The sequence below is a fragment of the Lepus europaeus genome, chromosome 4, assembly GCF_033115175.1.
Source record: "Lepus europaeus isolate LE1 chromosome 4, mLepTim1.pri, whole genome shotgun sequence".
Classification (NCBI taxonomy): domain Eukaryota; kingdom Metazoa; phylum Chordata; class Mammalia; order Lagomorpha; family Leporidae; genus Lepus; species Lepus europaeus.
Window position 1 is genome coordinate 12,698,535 of NC_084830.1, and position 26,533 is coordinate 12,725,067.

At 54.9% G+C, this 26,533-nt stretch overlaps 1 protein-coding gene across 4 annotated transcripts in view; it reads left to right on the top strand.

The window, feature by feature from the left end:
* The first annotated feature begins 253 nt into the window (after positions 1–253).
* CYRIB (CYFIP related Rac1 interactor B) overlaps positions 254–26,533 on the top strand; it is a 173,218-nt gene continuing 146,938 nt past the window's right edge. For 2 of the 4 annotated variants that reach the window (XM_062187988.1, XM_062187990.1), the window contains exon 1: positions 526–556. The gene's annotated coding sequence lies outside the window, so the exon portion shown is untranslated. Of the gene's footprint in view, positions 299–518; positions 557–26,533 lie in introns of those variants that run through there. The other 2 variants (XM_062187986.1, XM_062187983.1) reach the window with 2 other exon arrangements.

The window sequence follows — 26,533 nt, forward strand, 5'->3', positions numbered from 1 at the left end:
CAGGAGCCAGCCCGACAGGCGGTGACCTTGTGGGGGCCCCCCGCGCCTCCCGGGGCGGGAGCTCCCTCCCGCGCAGAGGAGGGCGAGGCGCCCCCCGCAGCCTCCTCCGGGCCCGCGGTGACTCGCCCAAGGTCGCCGCGCCCCGCCGCGGGTTTTGGGGTGGGGGCCGGCGCGGGGCGGTCCCGGGGCGCGGCGCGCGCTGACGCGGGGCCCCCGCGATGCGGCGGGGCCGGGCGGGGGGAGGCGCGTCGGCCGCAGCGTCCTCCTTTTGTGCGAGCGCCGGCTCGGCTTCTCGAAGGTAAACGGCGCTTCCTCTTCCTCCTCGCCGCGTCTCTTCCTTTTATAGTTATTTCTCGCCGGGCACTCGCTGGGGCCGCCGCCGCCGCTGCTGCTGCCGCTGCTGCTGCTGCTGCCGCCGCGGCGGGCGCAGCTCGCGAACCTGTGGCGGTGACGTGAGCCCCGCCAACCCGGAAACGGCGGCGGTGGCGGCGGCGGCACCGGAGGCTCCCGCACCCGCGCCCCCGCGCCCCCTGCCCGCCCGGCCGCTGGCCGCCAGGTACGTGCCGGGGCTCCGCCGGCCGAGCGCGCGCGCGCCTTGGGAGCCGAGGGCGCCCGCGGAGGGCGCGGGGTGCGGGGTGCGGGGCGCGCGCGTGATGGGTGCGGGGCGAGGCGGGGGTGCGAGCCGGGCCGCGCACCGCTGCGGGGGGCAGAGGGGAGCCGCTCAGATTGGGGGGGGCGTCCAGGCTGGCCGGGGTGGTGGGCGCGGGAGACCCCCGAGGAGGGCCCCTCGGGTGGGCTGGGGGAGGCGGGAGGACCCTAGGGGCGCTCGCCACGGGCCGCCGCCGGGGGTCCACCCAGCTGCGGGGAGCGCGCCTTGTGCCCCCCGGGACAGGGGGCGCCCGAGTCGGGGTGGCTGCCCCGGGGCAGACCCCTCCGCGAGCCAGGTAAGGGCGCGGGGAGCGACCCCCAGCCAACTTCCGTTAGGGGTCTGCAAGGCCAAGTCGCTTAAAATTGAGGAACTAGAGGGGGTGAACACAATCTCCATTGGCCTCAAGACTTCCTCCTGGGGTAGCCACCGCCTGTGTTTAAAGAGCACTTCCTCTTTGCCTTTATCTTTTCATCATCTTTTTTCTTTTTTTTTTAAATGGAAGTTCAGTGTTAACGGTGGGTGTCCTTGCAGCCTGCAGGGCGTTCCTGGAGCTGTGCACACACACACTGGGTCTGGAGGGGCCCTGGCATGGGAGGGAAGGGGGACAGAGGACTTCCCATGCTGGAGCCCCAGCGGGGAGGAGGGGGGCTGCTTCCCACCCTGCTGCAAGAAATGCAGAGGTGTGGAGGGTGGGGGAAGGAGGCCCCGCAGGGTCTCAGGTGGACTTGGCACCTGTGCCTTTAGTTCCTGGCTCTGCCTCTTAGAAGCTGTGTGACCTTGGGCAAGTGGCTTGCCCTCTCAGGCTAAGACTGCTTTCTGTAGCATGGGTTGCTGTGAGTAGGGTCTGGAGAAGCTGAATGTGGGGGGTGCGGGCCTGCAGGGGCGCAGCGATGGGAAGCGGCATTGTCGGTCACCTTTCACTTCTGCAGACCCAGCGCCTAGGAGGGGTGCTCAGTAGACACTGGTGAGACGCACGGGGAGGCGGTGAGCGCTGCAAGTGAGCCGGTGTGGGTGCACATTTTGATTTCCTTGGCCTCTGTCATCTACCTCTTGGGTCCCTATAGTCATGGTTTGCACCTGAGCCAGGAGACCTCACCTGCTCCCTAATTAGAGCTGTCATGGGAAAATATTGCCTGTCTGTGAAAGGGGGTTAAACCTCTGCCTTTGAGACTCTCCTGTTCTTGGGGGCTGGTGTTCGGTGGCCATGAAGAGGAAGCCGCACCTCTGTGACTGCACTGCTGATGGCTGGCCCCAGGGCGGGCGGCTGCGTGGGCTGCCAGCTGGGATGGTTTCCCAGGCCTGGGGTTCCTGTGCCTGGAGGGAGCTGCTTGGATGGGCAGAAGCGGTCAGCTGCCCTGAGTTTTCTTCCCGGGAGGCATGTTGTAATCTGCATCGGAGCGTGGTAGCAGAGGGTACGGGGGCTCCTGCACGGGACGCTTGGAAATGGCCCTCAAGGAGAGGCCCGCTGTGCAATGCAGCTCTTGAGAGCTTGTCGAGAGTTTGTTTCCCCTGACGACAGCGGTCCCTTCTCTCTCAGCACCCCAAGTCTCGCGTGTCCCTCTGCAAGGACCCTTGGCCGGATGGGGTTTTCCGCCCACCTGAAGGGAGCAGGCAGTGACGACTGTGGTTTGAGTGTGTGCAGGTTCACAGAGCAGCGACGGTGACCTGTGCGGTAGAGAAATTATTCTCATTTTACCGAGACCTAGAGTCCAGGATGTGGCCCAAGGGAGGAGCCGATTCAGGGCCTCAGCTGCGGCTTCTGCCGGCCGGGCTCCCGTTCTTCCTGGTGGATGCTGCCGCGTTTCGGACGCTGTTTGTTTTCCCTGGCACCTGGCAGGCTCCCTGGCATTAGCTCGAGACTCTGTTCACGTTTTTTTTTGACAGAGCGAGCAAAAGGAGGATGGGTTCCCCCTTTGCTCTTGATGCTGCGTTTCAAGGTCAGCGCACTGCCCTGAGGGCGACCTTGAAGTTGCTGTCTGGTGGTTCGTCCCAGTGTGGAATTCCGCATCCCTGACAGCTCTGACAGCAGCATCCAGAGACCAGCGCACAGGAAGGGCTCCTGGGGGATGGCAGTGCCAGGAGGCTGTGGCCCCACTCAGCACTGCCGCCAACACTTGGATCGAAGAGACCACCATTCATGTGGCTTCCGCGGTCTGGGACTTGGCCATCTGAGAAACTGCCTTGCCGTGCTGGTGCAAAGTCAGGTGTAAAAATCAGTGCACTTTAGCCGTGCACCAGCTGTGCAGCCTTAGCAGGTCACTACTCTCTCAGAGCCCTCCTTCCCTCATTAATAAAAAGGCCAAATAAGCTCCAGCCCCTCTGTCCCATGGCGTTCCTGAGCAAGCTCCAAGTTCACTTCTTTTTTCCCTCTGATCATGTATGTATGTGTGTGTGTGTGTGTGACCCAGTTTCTTCGCCCCTCGGAACCTCAGTGTTGTTATCTGTAAAATGGGGCTGGTGTGTCTCGGAGCGGTATTGCCTACTGTAGCACAGGCCGTTATGCATCCAGTGTTGATCCGTTAGTGATTAAGGAGTTGTGAAAAGCCACAGTAGTCATTGCAGTGTCCTCGGTGAGAGTATAGGCCACTGCAGGGCTGGAGCCATGTTTCTGAGTGTGGAGTTTCGGAGAGGAGTGAATTGGAGCAGGGGAGGAGGGTTGATGTAGTAGTTTTCCCTTCCCTTGAAACAGGCCCGTGGACAGAACTTCTGTGGGCATATTGGTCACCCAGATGTCACTGTGGAAGCTGCCCGGGGCACTCGCTTCCCATCTCCTCCTGACCTCCAGTCTCTCCTTCCTACTTGCAGCTGAGACTGTACTGCACCAGGTTCTCACATAGGTGACCTTCCCGCTGGGTGTCCGGCAGTCTGCAGAGGGGTGAGGGGGCACACCTGGCTGCAGGGCACACTGGTTGGCACCTGAGGACGAGGGAGGTTAGGGACGCCAGAGTCGGTGGGGCTTCAGGTTCGCACCGGCCTCTGAGCCCTGGGGCCTAAGGCTGCTTCATCTTTCAGCACTTGCTGCCTGGGAGTGTTGTTGGGGTCAACGCTGAGGTTGAGCGCAAAGCCATCCTGGCACATAGTAGGTGCTCAGTGTGTATCTGTTCCTCCCCACGCCCCCTCAGTGCTCTTTCTGACCGTTCCTGGGTCCCGTCACCCTGCCCCTCCCTAATAGAACTCCAGCTCCGCTTGGGAATCGGGCCGTTGGCTGACAGATCATTCCTAGATTGAAGTTGGAGCCCATGAGCTTTCCCAAGTCCAAGTGTGCTATTTTAAACCAATTGTTGACCGGCTGTCGGGCGGCGCTTCCTCTCAATGGAGCGATGACTGTAGCAGAGCTCATCAGGAGGAGTGAATGGGGGCGTCCTCGGCTTGCGTGCTGTCCCATTGATTCCCCCTCCTCGTTGAGGGCTTACTCACTGCCATCTGCTCCTTGAACATCGTGTTCACAAATACATAAATAATCGAAGTCGACCGGGAGGTTTGCTTAAAGAAATGCTGCCGAGAGTGATTTTTATAAATATTTAAATTAATCTGAAACCATTCAGGGAGTTGCCAGGTTTATTAAAAAAAAAAAAAAAAACAACTGAAGATGTGTTTTGGAGAGGGTCCATTTCTTGCCAAGTTGAAGGGCAGGAGTGAGGATGCAGGACCTGCCAGGGCTCTGTGTCTGCCGACCGAGGCTGGCAGGTGTACAACCACTCACGTACGGGGCGTGGTGTATGTGGAGGGACGAGGACAGGCCTCAGCACTTTTGGAAACTGCCTGGGTTTCCTTGAGGCTGTGAAAGCCAGTGCGTAACTTCTGCCAGGAACCCCCCTGGAGGCTGCAGAGTTCAGATCCTGCGTGTGAGTCAGGGGCAGGCTGCTGGAAGGTTCCGTTGGCTGATGATGGGTGCATTTCAGTGAGCCTGCTAAGGCCTGCCATTTGCAAGGCTGCCAGGTGGTGGAAGCCAGCGGCTTGGGTTGCAGGAGTGCTTCCTGGACTCGAGCGTGCTCCCTGGAATCACCTGGGCTTGCTGTGCAGAGTTCAAGTACAGGTTGTGGGGTGGGCCAGGAATCTGCGCTTCTGGTACTTTCCCAGCTGAGCTGAGGCCTCTGGTCTGTGCACCGCACCTTGAGCAGGGTGGGTGTGGGGATCCTCTCCCTACTGCTCCTTCCTGCAGGACCTGGGCTGACAGTGGGGACGTAGGTCTCAGTGTGCACTGGCGGTCCCCCGGAGGGCGTGTGGCTTAGGGGAGGCAGCAGGCTCATGTGAAGCCACAGTGAAGGCCTGGGACGGACTGCAGGGAAGGCTACAGTGGGAACAGAGAGAGGGGCCAGGGAAGAGAGGCCCCCTTTGTCCACCAGCAGGGGCTTCCCTAGCACCGTGACCTGTCCAGGTGGGGATGGGAGCAGTGCGAGCGAAACAGCCCCTTCCCACTTGATCTGGGGCTAGAAGGGGAAACATCTTGCCCAAGGGGCAGAGTCAAGGCTGGCAGCCAAGGTCTCCAGGCTCCCGAGCTGGGCATCCCCACTGCTGCACAGGGCCTGCCTGTTTGTACCTTGAGGACTGTGCTTTAGCAGCAGGGCTGTGTGGAGGCCAAGGGCACGCTGAGGCCTGGAGGTCCTCCCCAGGTGAACGTGCCCTTGCCCTTGATGTTAAGCCCTTGAATCCATGGTGAGAAAGACGGCCCAGCACGAGAGAAGGGGCAGATCTGAAGTCGGCAGCGAGAACTGCCTCCCCTCCCCCCAGCTCCAGCATCCTTTGACAAGCAGGGCAGTCACACAAGGGAGTTAAGGCCGGGAGAGGTATGGGCAGCAGCAGCAGCAGCAGCAGCAAGAGTCCCCTCTTAACTGGTCTGCTCCTGCGAGCCTCCTCCAGCCCTTGCAGCTCCCTGGCTCCTGTTGCCCTGTGCAGCTGGAGGAGCCCTGGCCCCGCCCCCCAGCCCTGCGTCCCTGGGCAGAGCACAGCACCCGCTGAAGCGGAGTTGACACTGATGAAGCTGGGCAGGTGTTGCTGCCCTTCGGGGCTCGGCAGGGTCCAGTGGGATGATGCCTCTAAACCCCCTGGTGCAGAATGCCCTTGGCGGAAATGCACCAGAGACACAAAGGATGTGGTCATGGATGGGTGGCAGGTGGGGGTGGGGTGGGGCTCCCCCAGTGCTCAACTGGGGCCAGGGCTGTCCTGGCCGAGATAGGGATGAAGTTGGTGGAAGGGGGCATGTTTTCGAACCATTGCGGTGGCTTTATGCCACACAGAATGCTCTGTGGCCTTGGTGGCCGGTCCCTCTGCAAGTGTGGACCTCGGTGCCAGGAAGGTCTTGGTTCTGACCGCACACCTTCGCTGCAGGGTCTTTTGCAAATTGCATCACTCGCCCTGGTGTCTCTTACAGCTTGTTGTGGATCTTAGGGAACGTCTGAGTGTGTCTGGTTTCGTGTCTGACGTCTAGGAGACAGGAATTGGAGGCCCTGGTCCACACAGCCGCAGGCCTGTGAGAGAGGAGTCTAGACTGGGGCGGGGTGGGGCGGGACGGGAGGTGGGCTTTCCTGCTGGTTTCTGTGCTGGCCCCAGTCTTGCTCAAAACCAGAGTTGAAGTAGAATGCAGAAGACAATGTGGAAGTGAAACCCAGTGGATCACATCCTGAAACGTCTGCTGTGCTGCCCTGAGCTCTGGTGTTGTGTAGTGCCCTGCGCTCCTGTGGCGCAGAGACCAGCCTGGGCGCCTGCAGAGCAGCCAGCCTGCTGATGAGGGCACCAGTCGTTCTGTTTATTCCAGGAAGTGGTGTTTTGCATTTGCAGTCATTCCTACGCAGGCCCTCGAAGGTCTCCAGTTCACAGTAAAGGAGTAGGGTCCATCGTAACGTTCGGCAATGTTAACAAAGCGAGCACCTTCTGTGTGGGGCTGGTGTTGAGGTGCAGCGGGTTAAGCCACCACCTGTGACAGTGGCATCCCATATCAGACAGCTGGTTTGAGTCTGCTCTGCTTCTGATCCAGCTTCCCGCTAATGCTTCTGGGAAGACAACTGATGATGGCTCAGGTACTTGGGCCCCTGCCACCCTGAATGGAGTTCCCGGCTCCGGATTTCAGCCCGACCCAGCCCTGGCTGCTGCAGCTATTTTGGGGAGTGAACCAGTGGATGGAAGATTTCTCTCTTTGTCTCTCTCCCTCTCTGTCACTCTGCCTTTCAAATCAATCTTTAAAGCAAAACAAAAACTACCTGCTGTGTGCTAGGAAATACATACTGTGTGTCCCGTGGCCAGCCCACACAAGTCCCTGGGGAGTCTGCACATCGTAGGACAGAGTTTGTGTCTGTGTCCTTGGTGTCACCCAGCCCCTCCTGGCCTGTTCCTCCTCACTTAGGAATTGGAAAAGCACTGTTGCCTGGGTCTGGAGATGGGGTCGGGGGAGAGGCTGCAGACACGGTGAAGGGCAGACCTGCCTGTTGGTTAAAGGGGGGACAGGAGGCCACCTTTCCCGACCCCCTGCATAGGCTTTATGGCCCAGATCTCAGAAGCTGTGACCATCATGTTGGGGGTTTTGTGATTTAGTTGTTGTTGTTTTCCCATACAGCAATAAGAAGTTTTTCCTTAGGGAGCATGGGCAGTGTGATTTGCATGTTTTATTTTCTACCTGTCTAACTCTGTGGTTTGTGACTCTGTGAGGCAGGTGGTATAACCTCTGTTTTACTGATAAGGACACTGAGAGAATTTAGGGCTAGAAACAAGCAGAGCTGGAGTTAGGTGCCAAGCCAGCTTGGATGCCAGGCTGTTGTTTTACCTCCTTCTGGTCACCCTCAAGTGCACTTGGAGAGTCTCAGACAGAAGTCATCTGCCCCAGAGCAGACATGGCTCCCACAGGATCCTTCTGGACAAGGGTGCTGGTTTTTCAGGTGGGGCTCTCGTCTCAATGGGCCACTCCGCAGCACTCATCACAAAACTCACCATCCTGTGAACTCACTCGCCAGGGAAGCTCAGAACTTACCAGTGACTCCGGTCAGTACATCCCTTGGGCTTGCGTGAGTGGTGTTTTTTGGAAATTCAGTGTGAAACTGACTGATGCTAATAACATGCTTCTTGATGTATGTGTTGTTGGCATTTGTGGTACATTGCACGGTCTGTGTTGCTCTCCTGCATGCATCCTGATAGACAGATTTGGGAGAAAGCAGGGTCCTGAGACCTCCTTCTTTGGGGGATTGAATTTAAAAGGAAAATCTCAGTGTTTGGGTACTGGCCATTGTAGACTTGAGAGCAGCATTATACCTTTGCATTCAGTTTTCTTCCCACTCATTTTCTTTCTTCTTTAAAAATAGATTTATTTATTTTAATTTGAAAGATTTATAGAGAGAGAGAGAGCAAGAGTGAGATCTTCTATCTGCTTGTTCACTCTCTTATGGCTGAGCCAGGCTGCAACCAGGAGCTTCATCCAGGTCTCCCACTGGGAGCAGAAGCCCAAACACGTAGGCCTCTTCTGCTTTCCCAAGCCATTAACAGGGAGCTGGATTGAAGGGCAGCAGCTGGGACACAAACCAGCACCCACAGGAGATGCTGGCATCATAGGCGATGGCCTTATCCACTACACCACACCACTGGCCCCTGTTTTTTTTTAAAAAAATTATTTATTTATTAATGGCAGGGTTACAGAGAGAGAGAGAAAGGGAGGGAGGTATCTTCCATCCACTGGGTCACTCCCCAAGGTCTCTGATGTGGGTAGCAGGCACCCAAGTACTTGAGTCATATTCTGCTTCTTTCCCAGGAGCATTAGCAGGGAGCTAGCTCAGAGGTGGAGCAGCCGGGGCTTTGGTGCCACTGTCCATATAGGAAGCTGTCATTGCAGGCAATGGCTGAACCCACTGCACTGCAACACCAGCCCTATCCCACCCATTTCTAATATATGAACTTGCCAGAATATTCTATGCAGGTGTTCCTTAATCCCTGGTGTTTCTTTCGTCCAGTCATACCTTGAACGTGCCTGATTCTGGCTGGGCCAGTAGTCCCTTGAGGCAGTGGGCGCTGTCTCTCATGGGAGAAGCAGTGTCATCCTGTGCCCTTGTGACATCTGCTCCTAAGTGTGTTGGGGGTGAAGGCCGTCGCTGTGAGATGGAAAGAATTGAGAGGATCGCCTCGGCCCCTCCTTCCAGCCTTTTGCAGGCCGTGGCCCACGTGGGAAATAATTTGTAAAGCACAGACTGGGGGCTGGGGCATTGAAAGAGGAAGCGTCTCTCAGCCGAGGGACTGACCTGGGGCCCCACTGGCCAAAGAGCTGAGGGGAGCAGGATCTTAACACAGGGTGACCTCTTGGGATCTCGCTTGGGGACTCCACCTCTCCTCCAAGGAGGGAGCCTGCACAGATGGGCAACTGGGGCCCAGAGAGGTGATGGGAGTTAACCAGTATCACATGGGCGTTTGAGATCATTAGGCCACTGTTGAAAGAAGGAGTGGCCAGGCCTGCAGATGTGAGTCTTGCTGAGGGCCACACAGCCAGCTCCAGGCCTCATTTGGAGGGAGGTGTCTCTTGACCAGAGAGCCTATCCTGTGGAGGCCAGCTGTAATGCCACAGAGCCCTGCCCTGGTGCCCACCAGCCTGGACATAGTGGACAATGTTTAATAAAGTGCAGTGCACAATACACAAATAAGGTGAAAAATGCAAATAAGTATGATTTATTATTTAAAGTTTTTCAAATTAAAAAAAGCATTTGTGGGAGCAAGTGTTTAGCCTAGAAGTTAAGATGCCTGTGTCCCATATCAGAGTGCCTGGGTTCAGTTCCCAGCCCTGGCTCCTGACTCCAGCTTCCTGCCAGTGCAGGTCCTGGGAGGTATTGGTGATGACTCAAGTAATTGAGTCCCTGCCAGTCCAATGGGAGACCCAGATTGAATGCACTGATCTCTAGGCCTGGCTCCAGCCCTGGCCCAGACCTGCCTGTGGGTGGGCATTTGTGGAGTGAACTGGTAGATGGGAGCTCTGTCTTTCTCTTTTTCAGAAAGTAAATAAATAAGTTTGTAAAAGAGCATTTGTACTTTGAGTTTCATTGAATGTGGCTCCGTGGAAGGAGTGTCTGAAGTAAGTCTCTTGTGTGCTGTGGGGCATCAGGCCCTCAGCAGGTGCAAAGTTGTCCTGATCCAGCTGTGGGCTCTGCCCATTTCCTGTGAAGTGGTGATTATTCCAGGAGTCTTTTTTTTTTTTTGACAGGCAGAGTGGATAGTGAGAGAGAGAGACAGAGAGAAAGGTCTTCCTTTTTGCCATTGGTTCACCCTCCAATGGCCGCTGTGGCCGGCGCATCTCGCTGATCCAAAGCCAGGAGCCAGGTGCTTCTTCCAGGAGTCTTTTATGCTTGAATGTGATGACCCGTGGAGGGAGGTTTTGTGTGTCCAGCTGCTGACGTGAGAGACCCAGTGGACAGAAAGGAGGCAGCCTCCCTTGGTCCAGTGAGGCCTGACTTCATGTTTTTGAGTCAAAGCAAAGCCCCTTGGTCACTGCATCTCCCAGATTTAGGCCCAGTGTGACCTTATTCTTGTTTCCACACTCTCTGCATCCATGGACAAATGCTCCATCCTGCAGTTGACCTGAGAAGATTCTGCCTCCTGGGCTCATGGGAGACTCCAGCCTTTGGATTTGCCATCCCTAGGGCCCTGCCCCCAAGTGGAAGTCTTTCCCAAGCAGTGTTTCTCAAAGTTGCAGTGGTGAAATGCAGGGGAAGTGTAGAAAAATGACCTTTGCATGCCTCTTACCCTGGGCCTACTCTCTCAGAAGTAAATGAGGAATAAACTAGGTATGACCTTGGAATGTCCTCTAACTGTTCTCTAAGCCCCCCTCCTCCACAGTCAGAGTGCAGGGCTGTGGTTCCAAAACGCCTCTCCTCAGATAAAGTCACCTTTGTCTCCGGGCCAGTGTTGAGGTGTAGCCTCCTGTAACTCCGGTATCTCAGACACACAAGTGCTGGTTAGAGTCCTGGCTGCCCCACTTCTAATCCTACTTCCTGCTAATTTGCCTTGGAAAGCAGTGGGAGATGGCTCAAGTACTTGGGCCCCTGCCAAACACAAGGAGACCTGGGTGGAGTTCCTGGCTCCTGGAGTCAGCCTGGCCCAGGCCCGGCTATTGGAGCCATTTGGGGAGGGAATCACTAGATGGAAGATCTCTCTCCCTCTCTTCCCTCTGACTGCCTCTACCTCTCACTCTCCCTCTCATCTTTATAAGTCTGCTTTTCAAATAAATAGTAGATAAATATTTAAATTAAAGAAAGATATAAAAAATTATCTTTGTCTCAAGACCTGAAACACTTAGAAAAGGAGCGTGGTCTTTGGTTCTCCCTGATCCTATGAGAGCAGCTTTGGGGAGGAAACCCGTTCTCGGCAGGGGAGACTTGGGGAGCATGCTTGCACTTGCTGATGTGCACAGGCTGGGGTGTTCCATCTGAGCGCACTCTAGGGAAACCCCAGCAGGTACCCTGACCCCACCCTGTGATGCCTGCTGAAGGTGTCCCCTGGCATAGCACCTGTGTTTTCTCCCTGGTGGCCCTCTGCACAGCCTTGGCGACAAATGTCAACAGCCAGGAAGATCTTCATAGCCATTGGCCCTGTGAACCCACTTTTGGGATTATCTTCTAGGGAAACTGTGAAAAATGCAGACAGATTGTTATGCAAAGACCTTTGGCTCAGCTTTTTACAGTCACATAAGCTGGAAGTGGGGCCGGCGTTGTGGCGTAGCAGGTTAAGCCACTGCCTGCAATGCCAGCATCCCATGTAGGTGCCAGTTCGAGTCCCAGCTGGTCCACTTCCTATCTACCTCCCTGTTAAAGCACCTGGGAAAGCAGTAGAAGATATTCCAAGTGCTGGGGCCCCTGCCACCCACCGGGAGACCCGGATGAAGTTCCTTGGGGAGTGAACCAGAGGATGGGAGATCTCTGTATCTCTCGTTTTGTCTCTCTAATTCTATCTTTCAAGTAAGTCTTTAAAAAAAAAGAAGTGAAAAATGAAATAGGAGTATCTAAGTGTCGGACAATAACTAAACCTTTAAGTCGGTTACGTGTAGTTGCGAAGCAGAGTATAACGTGGTTCCCCCAAGTCAGGGCTGTGGAAGATGTGAGGGGACGTGGAAAGGAAGCCAGTCACTGATGGGGAAAAACACTTAAAGGAGACCTCTGGAGTGGCGTGGGAGCCGTGTCAGGTGTATGAACGAGGGAGGTTTTCTCTATGGTTATGTGACTTCTACTTCAAGGAACCCTCCCTCAGGCTAGCATTGTGGAGCAGTGAGTGAAGCCAGCACCTGTGACGCCAGCATCACTTACGAGTGCCCATTCGAGTCCTGGCTTCTCTGGTTCCCATCCAGCTCCTGGGAAGGCAGCAGATGATGGCCCAAGTGCTTGGGTCCCTGCCTTGCATGTGGGAGACCCAGATAGAGTTCCTGGCTCCCGGCTTTGGCCAGGCCCAGCCTAAGCCCTTGCAGCCATTTGGGTAGTGAACCAGTAGATGGAAGATTCTCTCTCTCTGTCTTTTCCTGTCAGTCTGCCTTTCAAATAAATAAATAAATCTTTAAAAAAAAAAATGGGAGCCTTCCTCACTCCCCCTTCCCTGCCCTCCCTGCTCTTCTTGCCTCTCCTTTTTTGTCTTGTCTTCAAGGAAACTCGACCCTTTCTGTTGCCAGGGAAAGCAGGGGAACCAAAGAATAGAGCAGTTCATAAACGGTGTACACCACCACCGATCAGCTAACGGAGTGGTGGCCCGTGCGTCCCTGAGGTGAGATGCTCACATGTGTGATAGGGTCTGGTGTGATGGCAGGTGTGATAAGAAGGTGGCTGGAGAGAGCCCCTCACAATGTTCAGATGCCACCACCACAGTGGCCAGACTCTTCCAGAACCGTGCAGGAGGCATCACTGTGGCCACTTGGTAAGTCAGAGAGCTCCCGTGGTGTTTCTGGGATCCCGGAGGGCAGCAGGTGACACCAGAGGCTCTCTCCATGTCCCACAGACACTGTTCTCAGGGCAGGGGAAGACGGATGACAGCTACCACTGAACAACGCCCAATGTCCCGGGTGGGGTGATGTCTGTGTGAGTGCCAAGTCGGGTGTAGGCACTGCTGCCCAGTGGGTTCTCAGTGGGAGGTGAGTCCCCAAGTACCTGCGGCTGTGTCCGTTCCCTGTGGGAAAGGGAACCCTCTCTGCATGGGTTCTGGTGGGAGTGGGGCGGGTGCAGGGAGAAATGGCTGCCTCTGCCTCACAGGGCAAGAAGGCACCCGACAGGCAGCTGAGCTGCACTGTCCGTGGGATTGCCAATCTCCAGACAGCCTCTCCGGTCGTTAAAATGCGTCTTCTTTTGAATGTTGTGTCTGTTACACGTTCTGCCTGGCACACTTACTGTGGTTTGCGGGGTCCCCATTCAAAACTCCTCAGCCAGTTTTCCCAGGGAGAATGTCTGACCCACTTTGCTGTACTGGGTTTGAGTCTCGCTCTGCTGTGGTTCCAGCTTCCTGCTAACGACGCCTGGGGAGGTGCCCGGGGCTGGCTCGGGTAGTTGGGCTTCTGCTACCCATGTAGGAGACATTGGTGGAGTTCCTGGCTCTTGGCTTTGGCCTGGCCCAGCTGGAGCTGTTATGGGCATTTGGGGAATGAACCAGTAGATGAAGCTCTCTGTGTCTCCGAATGAAATTTAAAAACACTCTAAAAAACAAGAAAGAAAGGAGAAAGCAAAAGCTACCTAGTACGTCGATGCCAAATGTGCATTTGGTGAATTAATTTGAATTGCTTTCCCATGCTGATTGGACCACTGGAGATAAATCTTTGCAGATTCATCTAACACCTCAAGAGTGACCATTCACACACAAACACGCATGCACACAGAGGGGACATCAAACGTTTGACGAAAAACAGATTTACAATTAGATATATTTTGGTGCACAAATATTTGAAATCCACATGTATGAGGCGCCTTTAAAAAGTTAATGAAAAGTGTGTATCATGAAAAAACTTTGCGTGTTTCAAAATTTTTTTGTACCAACATGAACATAACCTTTTAATTGCATTTTCCATGAGACTTACGAAGTCTTTTCGTATGTGTTTCTGTGGTTAGATACAAAAGAGGGCACTCCTCAGCATCTCATGCCGGCACTCACTGAGTGTCCAGAAAATCCCTCGCTTTCACACCTCTGCCTCTTCCAGTCCTCCCCCTGCCCGCATCTCCAGTCTCTGTCTCAGCATCTGTGCTCCTGCCCAGAGGCACAGAGGGGAAGTGAGGTGTCCACCCACGGCACTGCTGTGGATGAATGAATGAATGAAGAAGCCATCCTCCAGCCCCTTGTGGAGCTGGGCTCCGGGCTCGTGAGTGGAGTCACGCATGTTTCTCATCCTTTCAGGGTCAGAGGAAGAGAACGAAGGATGAAGACCGCCCGCCGGGCATACAGTGTCTAATGGAATCCTCAGCTTGGCCTTGCGTGGGGTCGGAGGTCAGCTCGGCAGGCTGCTGCCCGAGCCGTCAGGTGTGATGCAGCCCACCGCGGGGTGCAGTTGAAGCCCCCAGAGTGTGGGTCCCACTCACCTGCTTCTCTCAGTGACTCAGCCCTCACCTCTGCCGTTTACTCACAGCGTGGCTCCGTCTCTGAGTTACATCCCAGAGCCTCCCTTCCCCTCCCCGTGGGCCAGGGGTCCTGAGTTCGTTCGTTCTTTCTCTCTCTCTCTCTCTCTCTTTCTTTCTTTTTAAAGATTTTATTTATTTGAGAGGTCACAGACAGACAGAAGGAAAGACAGAAATGTCTTCCGTTTGCTGGTTCACTCCCCAAATGGCCACAACAGCCGGAACTGGGCTGATCCAAAGCCGGGAGCCAGGAGCTTCTTCTGGGTCTCCTATGTGGTTGCAGGGGCCCAAGCACTTGGCCCATCTTCCACTGCTTTCCCAGGCCATAGGCGGAGAGCTGGATTGGAAGAACAGCCAGGTCATTTTTTTTTTTTTTTAAGATTTATTTATTTGGGGCCGCTGCTGTGGCATAGTGGGTTAACGCCCTGGCCTGAAGCGCTGGCATCCCATATGGGTGCCAGTTCGAGTCTCGGCTCCTCCACTTCCTATCCAGCTCTCTGCTATGACCTGGGAAAGCAGTAGAAGATGACCCAAGTCCTTGAGCCTCTGCACTCACTTGGGAGACCTGGAAGAAGCTCCTGGCTCCTGGCTTCAGATCGACGCAGCTCCAGCCATTGCGGCCAGTTAGGGAGTGATCCACTGGATGGAAGACCTCTCTCTCTCTCTCTCTCTCTCACTCTGACTTTCAAATAAATAAGTAAATAAATAAAATATTTATTTATTTAAAAATATTTATTTATTTATTTGAAAGTCAGAGTTCAACAGAGAGAGAAGGAGAGCCAGAGAGAGGGAGAGAGGTCTTCCATTTGCTGGTTCACTCCCCAATTGGCCACAACGGCCGGAGCTGCACTGATCCGAAGCCAGGGGACAGGAGCTTCTTCTGGGTCTCCCATGTGGGTGCAGGGGCCCAAGGACTTGGGCCATCTTCTACTGCTTTCCCAGGCCATAGCAGAGAGCTGGATCGGAAGTGGAGCAGCTGGCACTTGAACCGGCGCCCATATGGGATGCCAGCACTGCAGGTGGCGGCCTTACCTACTACGCCACATTGCCGGCCCCCAGCCAGGTCTTGAACCAGCGTCCATATGTGATGCCAGCACTGCAGGCAGAGGCTTAGCCTACTGTGCCACAGCTCTGGTCCCCTGAGTCATGAAGCTGAATGTGTGTGCGTCACTCAGGAGCCCCAGGCCGTTACCACACCTGTCTGCCTGCCACTGACCATGCCCAAGGGTGTGGTTGCCTTGCTGCCCTCCCTGGGCATAGGTGCTGACTGAGTCCCCGATTCCCTGTCCTCTGCCACGCCTGCTGCCTGCCGCCTGCCCCCCCCCCCCCCCCCGAAGCCTGTCTCAGAGCCCAGGGCTGTGCCTCCGTTGGAGTGAATAATTGAGAGTTAACTCTAGGAACAGGCGTCTATGAATAGATGTGCTGGGAGAAAGTGCATTGCCAAGTTTAAGCTGAGCTGAGTATTGTCAGCGCTGAATTAAAGATGAGCTTCCTGGCTCCCTGCTCTACTTAGCATTGACCAAGGGCTGTGTCTTGAATCTTTAAAAGAAAGAAAGCAAAAGGAGGAAGTCAGAAAGAGGCTTCGTGGTTGGAAGTGAAGTGTGACAGTGCCACCACCTTCCATCATAGAGGGCTTTGCACCAGGCCCTGGCCTTGTTCTGCTGAATGCTGCCGAGCTGGGACTAGGACATTTGCCTTTTAGATCCAGAGGCCAGGCACACGAGAGGGCTGTGCCCAAGGTTTGCAGGACGAGCGTGTGGTGTTTTGTGGAAGTGGAAGCCCGGAGGTTGAGTGATGTGCTCCAGGCTGCACAGCTGGTCAGGGCCCGCGCTGGGACTGACTTCCGGAGCCCTGGCTCTTGTTAAACTCCACTCCGTGGCTTCCTCACAGATGCACTTCAGGCTGGCAGAGAATTCCAAGATCAAAAGACACAGCTTCATTCTCGAGGACAGCATTTTCTAGGGTTGCTCCCCCTTAGTTCTGCCTTGTGTGCCTTGTACCTTCAAAGTTGTGGACGCATAACCTCTCTTTCCCAGCCCTCCCTCTCCCCTGTCCCTGGTGTGTTTCAGCATTTGCTTATTTGTGTGGTGTTCACTGAGTTTCCTCTGCTTGGGACCCCAGAAACCACTTGGGGCTGTAATATTTCATGGCTTGGAAGTCAGGGTGGGGCAGAGGTGCAGAGCGGGAGACCCTACAATTGGAGCTCCTCTGGGGCAGAAACAGTCATGGGTGCTGGGTGAGCACTGTGGGTGCTACTCCCCATGGTAAATGCAGCCAGGTCCCTTCTGCCAGCTATAGGCAGCCTCGTGTTTGGTTTCTGTGCACCTGCAGATGCCCGGGACTCAGGAGGCAATCACAGGGTGCCTTGCAGGTAGATGGTTCTTTCCTGACTCCCTTTTGGGTTCCATGGGTGAAAACCTTGTCCTTTCCATTTTTTTCTTTTAAAAAATTTTTCAATTTTTTGACAGGCAGAGTTAGACAGTGAGAGAGAGAGAGAGAGAGAGAGAGAGAGAGAGGGGTATTCCTTATTCCGTTGGTTCACCCCCCAAGTGGCTGCTATGACAGGCGCGCTGCGCTGATCCGAAGCCAGGAGCCAGGTGCTTCTCCTGGTCTTTCATGTGGGTGTAGGGCCCAAGCACTTGAGCCATCCTCCACTGCCTTCCCAGGCCACAGCAGAGAGCTGGACTGGAAGAGGAGCAACCGGGACAGAATCCGGCACCCCGACTGGGGCTAGATCCTAGGGTGCCGGCGCCACAGGTGGAGGATTAACCTAGTGAGCCATGACACCAGCCTGTCCTTTCCATTTTTGACAACTCTAGAAGTAGTGCCAGGGTCTGGGTTAGGTGCCCAGATAGATTGGCAGGATGCAGGCCTTGCCCCCAGAGGATCTAGAGTTCAGGTCCTCCTGGTAATGGACGTGAAAAGCAGTCATTGTATTACTGCGCAAAGTGTTGGGATTATAAAGGGTTGTAAATATGCCAAGCAGGGCTGGCCCCTGTTTAAGGTGACAAGCCTAAGTAGTGAAAGTATAGGGAAACACAAGGAAATAGTCAATGCCAAGTTCAGGTGACGCCTTCCTCTAGGGTCTGGGGAGAGACTGTGATCAGGGCATCCACAAAAGGTCATTGGTCTCTGCTGTCTTTAATACTGTGAGCAGGATGGTGGGAACAGGAGGTGGTTTTCCATTCTTGATGTATTTCTTGTACATCCTAAGTATTATGCAATAACATGGGTAGCACAGAGCTGCAGGCAAGGGGTTATTTGGAAGCTCCAGTTGGGGAAAATGGAAGGTCTCCTGCCAGGTGAAGACGTTTTTCCTCTCCATGCTTCTAGCCAAGTGCAGGGTTGGCCAGGCCCATACACTTGGAACTATTGAAGTGGGCTTGCCTGGAGGATTGTGGAGGGCTTTGGAGAGAAGGCGGCCATTTGAACTGAGCATTGACAGCCAATGCTGGGAACAGCAGGTGCTATGGAAGGCAGGGAAGAGAGCTGTCAGAGGACTACAGGTATGAAGGCATTGGATCCACTCAGCTTCTCTTTTTTAAGGTTTATTTATTTATTTATTTATTTGAAAAGCAGAGTTACAGAAAGGCAGAGAGAGAGAGAGAGAGAAAAAAAAGAAAGAATTCTTCCATCTGCTGGTTCACTCCCCAGATGGCCACAACAGCTGGAGCTGTGCCGATCAGAAGCCAGGAGCCAGGAGCTTCTTCTGGGTCTCCCATTCGGGTGCAGGGGCCCAAGGACTTGGACCATTTTCCACTGCTTTCCCAGGCCATAGCAGAGAGCTGGATCAGAAGTGGAGCAGCCGGGACTTGAACCAGCGCCGTTGAAAAGAAAGCCGTTGGTAAACTGAGTCTCTGTTGAAGGAGCAGGGCCCGTGGGTGAGAACCTGGAGCATCTGGGCATCCTGAGGCTGCCATGGTCCTACATGAAAGACTCATCTGGGAAAACGCTGCCTGCCTTGGGTGGGCGGGAGGCGGGAGGGCTGAGCTCTTGGAGAATGATGTTCATTCAAGATGGTTTTCCTTGAAATCATTGTAAGGCCAGTGAAACTCCCGGGAGAGCCAGAGGAAGGGCCCAGTTGGGCAACTCATCAGTGCGGAGTCAGACATGGACTGTTTCTGGGCCCCCTGGTTCCGTGCCCTTTGTTGTCTTAATGTGGAAACTTAGGGTTTCATTAAGGCTGGCGCTGGGCGGCTCCCTTCCTCGGCCCCCTTTGATCTCTGGAGTCATCCCCTTCCTTGGGGAATCCTTAGCTGCTCATTGCAGTCCAGGCCGGGCTTCAACACATGTGCCAGAGCAAGGCACTTCTTCATACCCCAGCTCCTGCTGGGGGTAGGGAAGGAGCTAGGGTGTGGGACGCTGTCCCTGGAAGGGACCTTGGCCAACACCCAGTGCCATGGCCCTGTGAGGAGACTGAGGCCCAGACAGACTGTTCTGGAAGGCGGCAGCTCAGCTCTGGCCGTCCACCTGTTGTGGTCCAGGCACAGACCCTTCCTCCGCAGGCTGTCCCCACCGACCTGTAAATCCACAGCCTTGACGCATCGTGTAACCTCCTTGTGGCCGGAGGGGCGGGAAGCCGCACGACTGCACGGGGACTCCGCGACTCCAGCCGGGGGGCTTGGCACGCATCTCTGGCCGGGGACCAGCGCGTGCTGCACGAAGTCGTGGTTTACGTCTCCCCTGGAACCTCAGGCACAGCACACATGGACGCGCCTGGGCCCGCGAGGCGTCCTCCTGGGGGTTGTGTTTAATCGCAGTCACGATCGAAAGCTCCCAGCGTTTGCCCCTGGTTTATGAGCTGGTCCTTACCCACGTTTCATCTGCTTTCTCTTAAACATGTCTTTTGGGTCTGTGTTTATAGACCCTGAATAAACACAAATCCTTGACTTTAATTAGGAAGCCAGCAGTGGCCAAAAAGGGAGGCTCCGTCTGCTTCTCTGGGTCTGAGGATGTTGAAAGGAGAGTAAGGAAGACAGGGCGTCCCCCGGGAGGTGGCCTGGGAGTGAGGAACGGAGCGATCCACCCAGGCTCCCAGCGGACCGCATACCCTGAGTCAGCTTGACTTCTGCAGTAGATCACTTCATTCTTTCATTCTTCCATTCATCCACCAAAAGGAAACCACTTTCTCTGTAGATTTGTTTTAAAGATTTATTTATTTAGCCATCTGAAAGGCAGAGCGATGGAGAGAGAGGGAGAGACAGAGAAAGAGATCTTCCCTCTGTGGTTCATTGCTCAAGTGGCTGCAACAGCTAGGTCTGGGCTAGGCCCAAGCCAGGAGCCAAGAACTCTGTCCTTGTCTCCCCTGTGGGTGACAGGGACCCAAGCACTGGGGCCACCTTCGGCTGCTTTCCCAGCCTGGACTCGAACCAGTGCTCATGGGATGTTGGCATTGCAGGTGGTGGCCCAACCTGCCGGGCCACAGTGCTGGCCCCAGGGCACCATCTTTGCATAAGACCACTTTCTGTTCCGTGTGGAGGGCGGTGCCTTACCGATGTCTGTAGTGTGCATCTGGGACATTGCATACCACAGGTTCTCAGTCAGTGTTTACGTAATGAACACATGAGCACCTGACATCCTGTCACTAGGAATCCACATCTTTGTTAACTATAGGCTTCTGCTATCTTCAGGGTATCTGAAAACAATGTCCCTGGGAGGGTACGTGACGCATGGTCCCCAACAGTCCGTCGGTCGCAGGAAGGCAGGCAGGACTCTGAAGCCACGGGGGAGAGGGAGAGCTGAGAGCTGGCTGGGGTGTTGGGTTGGCTGGAGATTGGTGTGAAGGGAGTGGCACTGGAGACACCAGGTTTCACTGGCAGTGACAATGAGGGCAAGCCCCACAGCTCCCTGAGACCGAATGGACTGATACAGCCATGTTTTCTTTTCCTTAAAATATTTATTTATTTTTGTTTATTTGAAAGTCAGAGTTAGAGAGAGAGAGGGAGAGAGAGACAGAGAGAGAGTGAGTCACCTTTCATTGCTGGTTCATTCCCCAGATGGATGCAATGGCCAGGGCTGGGCCAGGCTGAAGCCAGAAGCCAGGAGCTTCATCTGGGTCTCCCATGTGGGTGCAGGGGCCCAAGGATTTGGGTCATCTGCTGCTGCTTTCCCAGGTGCATTAGCAGGGAGCTGGATCAGAAGTGGAGCAGCTAGGCACATGAACCATTGCCAGTATGAGGTGCTGGCATCGCAGGCAGCAGCTTAACCTGCTGTGCCACAGTGCCAGCCCCATAGCCGGGTTTTCACCTGAGTCTCCCCTGTCCTCTGCACTTGGTCTCTGTCCTCTTAGGTGCTTGCACTGGTACTTGGTACCTCCATTCTGCTTGCCCTGTATGCCAGGCACTGAGTAAGCCCTGGGTCTCCAGTGGTGTCAGGGCAGGAGAGTCCCTTTCTCATCCAAGTCAGGGAGTTGAGAGTAGAAGAGAAGCAGCAGTGGTACAGGGTGCAGGGAAGCAAGGAAGCCTGGGCTGCTATAAGCCTCCCAGACAGAGATCTAACCCAGCCTGAGAGAGCAAGGAGAGCTTCCCAAAGGAGGTGGCATCGAAAAGGATGTTTTGTGACCCTAGTATCTCACTGGCCACGGGTGTTCAGTGAGTGCATGAGGAAAGAGTGATGGCATGGAAAAGCGTTTTATAAACTGGAAAGTGTGGTGCCAGTGGCAGGGGCTGGAGATAGGATTTGTGGAGGGACACCCAGCAGAAGCTGCATCTCGGTTTCCTGAGGATCAAGAGTGTCCCAGTAGAACAGGGTTTTCCTGGGGCCCAGGTCGCTGAGTGAGAACCAGTCTCTGCTTCTTGGCCCCGACTGGGGAAGCAGACTGATCAGCGGTTGGCATTGTGGCCAGCCTAGCACATTGCCCAAGAGGACGCAGACCTAGACAGCCACCAGGCCCTCGGACCCCAGTGCCAGCTGAGGAACGGGGTGACTCCCTGGGGGTGGGGATATGTGTGGGAAGGGGTGATGCCCAGGAAGGGCTGAGTAAGATCTCAGGGGTGGGAGGGCATGGTGCTGAGGCACAGAGGGTTGAGCTGAGGTTGTGACACCAGCTTCCCATGGGAGAGCCCCCATTTGAGTCCCAGCTGCTGTCCTTCCTATCCAGTTTCCTGCTAATACCTGGGAAGGCAGCAGAAGATGGTCCAGTACTTGGGCCCCTGTTGTCCATGTGGGGTGCCAGGATGCTCAACTCTGGTTGTTGTGGCCATTTGAGGAGTGAACCAGCGGATGGAAGATACCTCCCCCATTCCCATCACTCTGCCTTTCAAATAAAAAAATAAATCTTAAAAAAAAAAAAAAAAAGGTAGAGTCTGGGGCAAAAGCTCTCTCTTCTCCCCTCCAGTGACTGGACATCTGCAGGTCGGTGAGGGCCACTGGTGCATCTTTGAGACCCCAGTGCCCAGAACAGGGCCAGGCACATCTGGTCTTGGAACGAATGGATGGATACATGATGAACAACTTGGGACAATGGCAATGTGGTTATCCAGACTGTGACTGCTGCCCGGTGCCTGTGGGGATGGGGGTGTGTGTGGCAGAAGGGCCTGTGGCAGTGGCCCCCGGCTGCACCCTGCGTGTTTTGCAGCAGCAGACGCTTACGGCTCTGCCTCACCCTTGCTTTCTGTGACGAGATGAAGAAACACTTCCTTTGTTCACCCTTGGCTGTGGCCGTGTGGACAACAGAGCCGTGGCCTGCACCCTGAGCTCTGTGGGGCTCAGTACTGAGGAGGTGAGGCTCATGAACCTGCACTGACTTAATTCTGCTTTTTGGTGGATTGCTGGGTCTCTGGGGGCACTCACCAGCCTACCCACCTTCCACTCAGTGGGGGAAAATCTTAAAGGGAGGTGCAGCCCCGGCTCCTAGTGCAGATGCCAAGAGGGGGCAGGCATTCTGTCTTGCAGCCTCTGGGCTGCAGGAGCCCTGTGTGTGACCTGGCATGGCCACGTGCATGCCGCTGCCCTTGGCCTTGCCCCTGGCTGAGCAGTGCACGGTGCAGGAGCAGCTGGAGAATGTGGTGGAGTGTCTGCAGCAGACGTCCTGTGATGTGCCCGAGGTCCTGTTTCCAAGCTCGCCTGTTGATTCGGGGAGCTCCTCCTGTCTTCTCATCAGGGTCCTTTTCCAGCTGATTTTGTTGTCTCTGCCCAGGAGCCCTGACTGGCGCGTTTGGCCGAGGCCACCGTGGAGCGCCCTGTCGCTGTGATAGGGAATGTGGTAAGATGGGGAGCCCAGCCCCAGGGGCTCTGCGCTCTCCCACCTCTGTTTCTATGAGGCGGGCACCCACCCCTGCCCTCAGCCCCAGCCCCATCCTGTTCTTTGAAAACCCAGTCTCCCGTTCACTTCTGCGCCAAGCCCAAGGAGGGCAGAGACAGAGAAACAAGGACCACAGACACCAGCCTCGTGTGCTGTCTCAGCTCGGACCCCGGCGTCGGCAGGGTTGGGTCCACCCCAGGGCTGTGCAGGATGCTCTGTTCCCAGCCTCTCTGCTGGCATCTGGTGTTGCTGGCCATCTTGGGCGTGCCTGGGCTTGTAGCCGCACCGCTCTGGCCTGTGCTATCTGGTTCCTGCAGACTTCTGCCTGTGTGCGTGTCAGGGATCTTCACACCCTGTCCTCTCAGAAGGACACCAGTCCTATTGTGTTCAGGCCCACCCTACTCCCGTATGACCTCATCTGAAATCATTGTGCTGTATTATCCCTGTTTCCAGACAAGCTCACATTCCGTGGCGTTGGGGTCAGGCCTTCAGCATTTGAATTGGGGTGGGGGAGGACCCAACTCAGCGTACACCTTGCCTTGAGGAGTTTACAGCCCAGAGGTGGAGACAGGTGCACCTGTGGATGGTTCTGGCCCACTCGTGGGAGAGGAGAGGTGGCAGAGGGGAGGTGCCAGCTGCCCCCACGGCCTTCCAGCCCTGACAGGGGACCCTCAGAGAGAGAGAGAGAGAGAGACAGCACCTGTACTGAGCTCAGGGGGACACACAGGGCTAGCCAGGGCCAAACGGAGAATATAGAGAGTGTTCCTGCAAAGGGCGAGTAGGACCAAGGCAGTAGTGGGTGGTCTGTCTGGGAGGGAGGGCAGAGCCAGTGGATGGATGACCTGTGTGGCAGGGATCAGCAAAGTTTGGCTCTGTGGGCCACATGGTCTCACTGCAGCTACTCTGGGCTGCCATTAGAGCACCTGAGCATCTGGATGTCTGTCAATGAATGGGAGTGGCTGTGTTCTAATAAAGCTTTATTTATACAAGCCCGGAATGTGGGGCTGCTTTGGATGGTGAGGTGTAGTTTCCTGGCCTCTGTTGTACACCGTGGGGAGGAGTTTGTGCTCTGTGTTGAGACTGTGGTAAAGACATTGCTTCCAGTTGCTGATGACAAGAGACCCAAGCTGGCTCAGCTAGGAAAAGGAATTGATGAACATGTGCAGCTAAAATGCCCACAGGTAGGGCAGGCTTTGGGTGGCATTGGATCTGGGCACTGCTCATTTCCCTGTGGGTTTGTCAGCTCTGGCCTCCTGTGTGAGCTCTGTCCTCAGGCTGCCTGCCTCATGGTGGTGAGGTGGCTGCGGCGTGGGATTGGTGTTGTGGCATAGCCAGTACAGCTGACACCTTCAACGCCAGCATGCCATATAGGTGCTGATTTGAGTCCCTGATGCTCCACTTCTGATCCAGCTCCTTGCTAATGCACCTGGGCCTGCTAAGTGCTTGGGCCTCTATTTCCAAATGGGAGACCCAGAAGATGCTCCTAGCTCCTGGCTTTGGACCAACGCGGCCCTGGCAGCTGCTGCCATTTGGGGAGAACCAGTGGATGGAAGATTTCTCTCTGTGTCTGTAAGGCCACCACAAAACACACCAGACGCCACAGTTAAGGGAAAGGTTTATTGTCTGGTGGTGGGAACTGGGGGGCCAGAGGGAGGGGGCCAAGAAGAAAGAAGAGCGGAGAGAAGAGAGCTCGGGTGTGGGAAGCAGGTCCTGTTTTACCCTTTGCCACAGGCGGGGAAATAGGAGCAGCAAATCCCCTTAGGGTGGAGGTGGGGCTAACACCTATAGTTGGGCCATCTGGTCACCTGGCTTCCAGCAATGGCGGTGGGGGCTAGAGCCTGGGATGGTGTCCAGGACATAAGTCGTGCCACAGATAAGACTGCACCATTTTACTAACAGTCTCTCTCTCTGTCTTGTCTCTGTCTCTATCTCTCCCTCTCTGCCTCTGTAATGCTATCTTTCAAATAAATAAATAAATCTTTAAAAAAACAAAAGCAAAGATAGGGTTAGGCTTCTTAACACTTCTCTTCCCTAATTCCTAGTAGATCATGCACACCCTGAGGCCAGCCTCCATAGACAAGAGAATGCTGTATGCTGGTTGACCTAGGCCTGGATTCCCTCTTCCTTGAATTGCTCACTGACAAAGGGATTAGGACCAAGTAGCTTGCATCAGGCCAGCTAGGGGCAGCCTCTTAGGCAGGTGTGGTCAGTCCTGCTAATAAAGCACGTGGCTGGAGGCCGGGGCTGTGGCATACTGGGTAAAGATGCAGCCTGCAGTGTTGGTATCCATGGCTGTTCCACTTCTGATCCAGCTCTCTGCTATGGCCTGGGAAAGCAGTAGAAGATGGCTCAAGTCTTTGGGTCCCTGCACCCGCGTGGGAGACCTGGAAGAAGCTTCTGGCTCCTGGCTTCGGATGGGCACAGTTCTGGCTGTTGTGGCCATTTGGGGAGTGAACCAGCAGATGGAAGACCTCTCTCTCTTTCTTTCTCCCTTTCAAGTAAATAAATAAATCTTTTTTTAAAAAAAAGCACATGGCTGCTCCCCCACAGCAGAGGGGGAGATGAGTCCACTCTAGGGAGGTCTGTACCCTGAATGATGCAGCAAGGTTCTGATTTCTAGAAACTCACTGGCATTGTGACACTGTGGACAAGAGCCATGCTAAAGGGAAGGACACTGTTAGAGGTTATTTCTGTCTGTTGTAGCTGGTAGCAAGGCAGCGTGCTGGACATTGAAGGGAGAGAATTGACTTGGAACTGCTGTGGACATGATGGGTTTATTTATTTATTCATTCATTTGAAAGGCAGAGCTACACAGGTTGGGGGACTGTGAAAGAGAGAGGTCTTCCATCTGCTGGTGCACTCCCCAAATGGCCCACAATGGCTGGAGCTGGGCCAGGCCAAAGCTATGAGCCACCCAGGTCTCCCATGAGGGTGGCGGGGGCCCCAGCACTTGGGCCATCTTCTGCTGCCTCCCAGATGTATTATCAGGGAGCTGGACAGGAAGTGGGGCAGCCAGCCAGGATTGGGATGTCAGCATTGCAGGGGGAGGCTTAACCCAGTGCACCCAGTGGCCTGGAGAGGGAATTGATCAGAGTTTGTGACTCATTGAAATGCATGTGGAGGAGTGGGCAGGGCAGATGGAGTTAGCAAGAAATCCCTGGATGTCGCTTGGTGACTAGGAGAGCTAATGAAGGGCATATTTCCAAGGGAAGACATGGAGTTCTGTCATGAGAAAGATAAATGTAAGGTTGCCAGTTACCCCTGCCTGCTCAGGCCAGAGCGGACCCCTCCTTTGCTGTTTAAGGATGAAAGACAGCAGGAAACACTGTGTTATTCTACTGAAAAGATTGCTGGAGCCAGCGCTGTGGTGTAGCGGGTAAAGCCTCCACCTGCAGTGTCTGCATCCCATGTGGGTGCCGGTTCGAGTCCCAGCTGCCGCACTTCCAATCCAGCTGCCTGGGAAAGCAGTGGAAGATGGCCCAAGTCCTTGGGTCCCTGCACCCATGTGGGAGACCTGGAAGAAGCTCCTGGCTCCTGGCTTCGGATCGTTGTGGTCAATTGGGGAGTGAACCTGTGGATGGAAGACTTTCTCTCTCCCTTTCTCGCTCTCTCTCTGCTTCTCCTTCTCTCTGTTTGTAACTCTGACTTTCAAATAAATATATAAATCTTTAAAAAAAGAAATTGCTTTCCCTTGTTTCACCGCAATTTGTTTTTGCTTTGGCTGCCAGGAAGCTCGGAACCTCATTTGTGCCTGGTCATGGCAGCAGTCACCAGAGCTCTGGATTAGTCTCTTTGCTTCGTCACTATTTCCACTGTCACCTTTCTTCTTAATCTATTTATGATCCTGGTGGTTTTTTTTCTTTTTCTTTTTTGACAGGCAGAGTTAGAGAGAAAGGTCTTCCTTCCGTTGGTTCACCCCCGAAATGGCTGCTACGGCCAGCGCGCTGTACCAATCCGAAGCCAGAAGCCAGGTGCTTCCTCCTGGTCTCCCATGTGGGTGCAGGGCCCAAGCACTTGGGCCATCCTCCACTGCCTTCCCGGGCCACAGCAGAGAGCTGGACTGGAAGAGGAGCAACCGGGACAGAATCTGGTGCCCCAACTGGG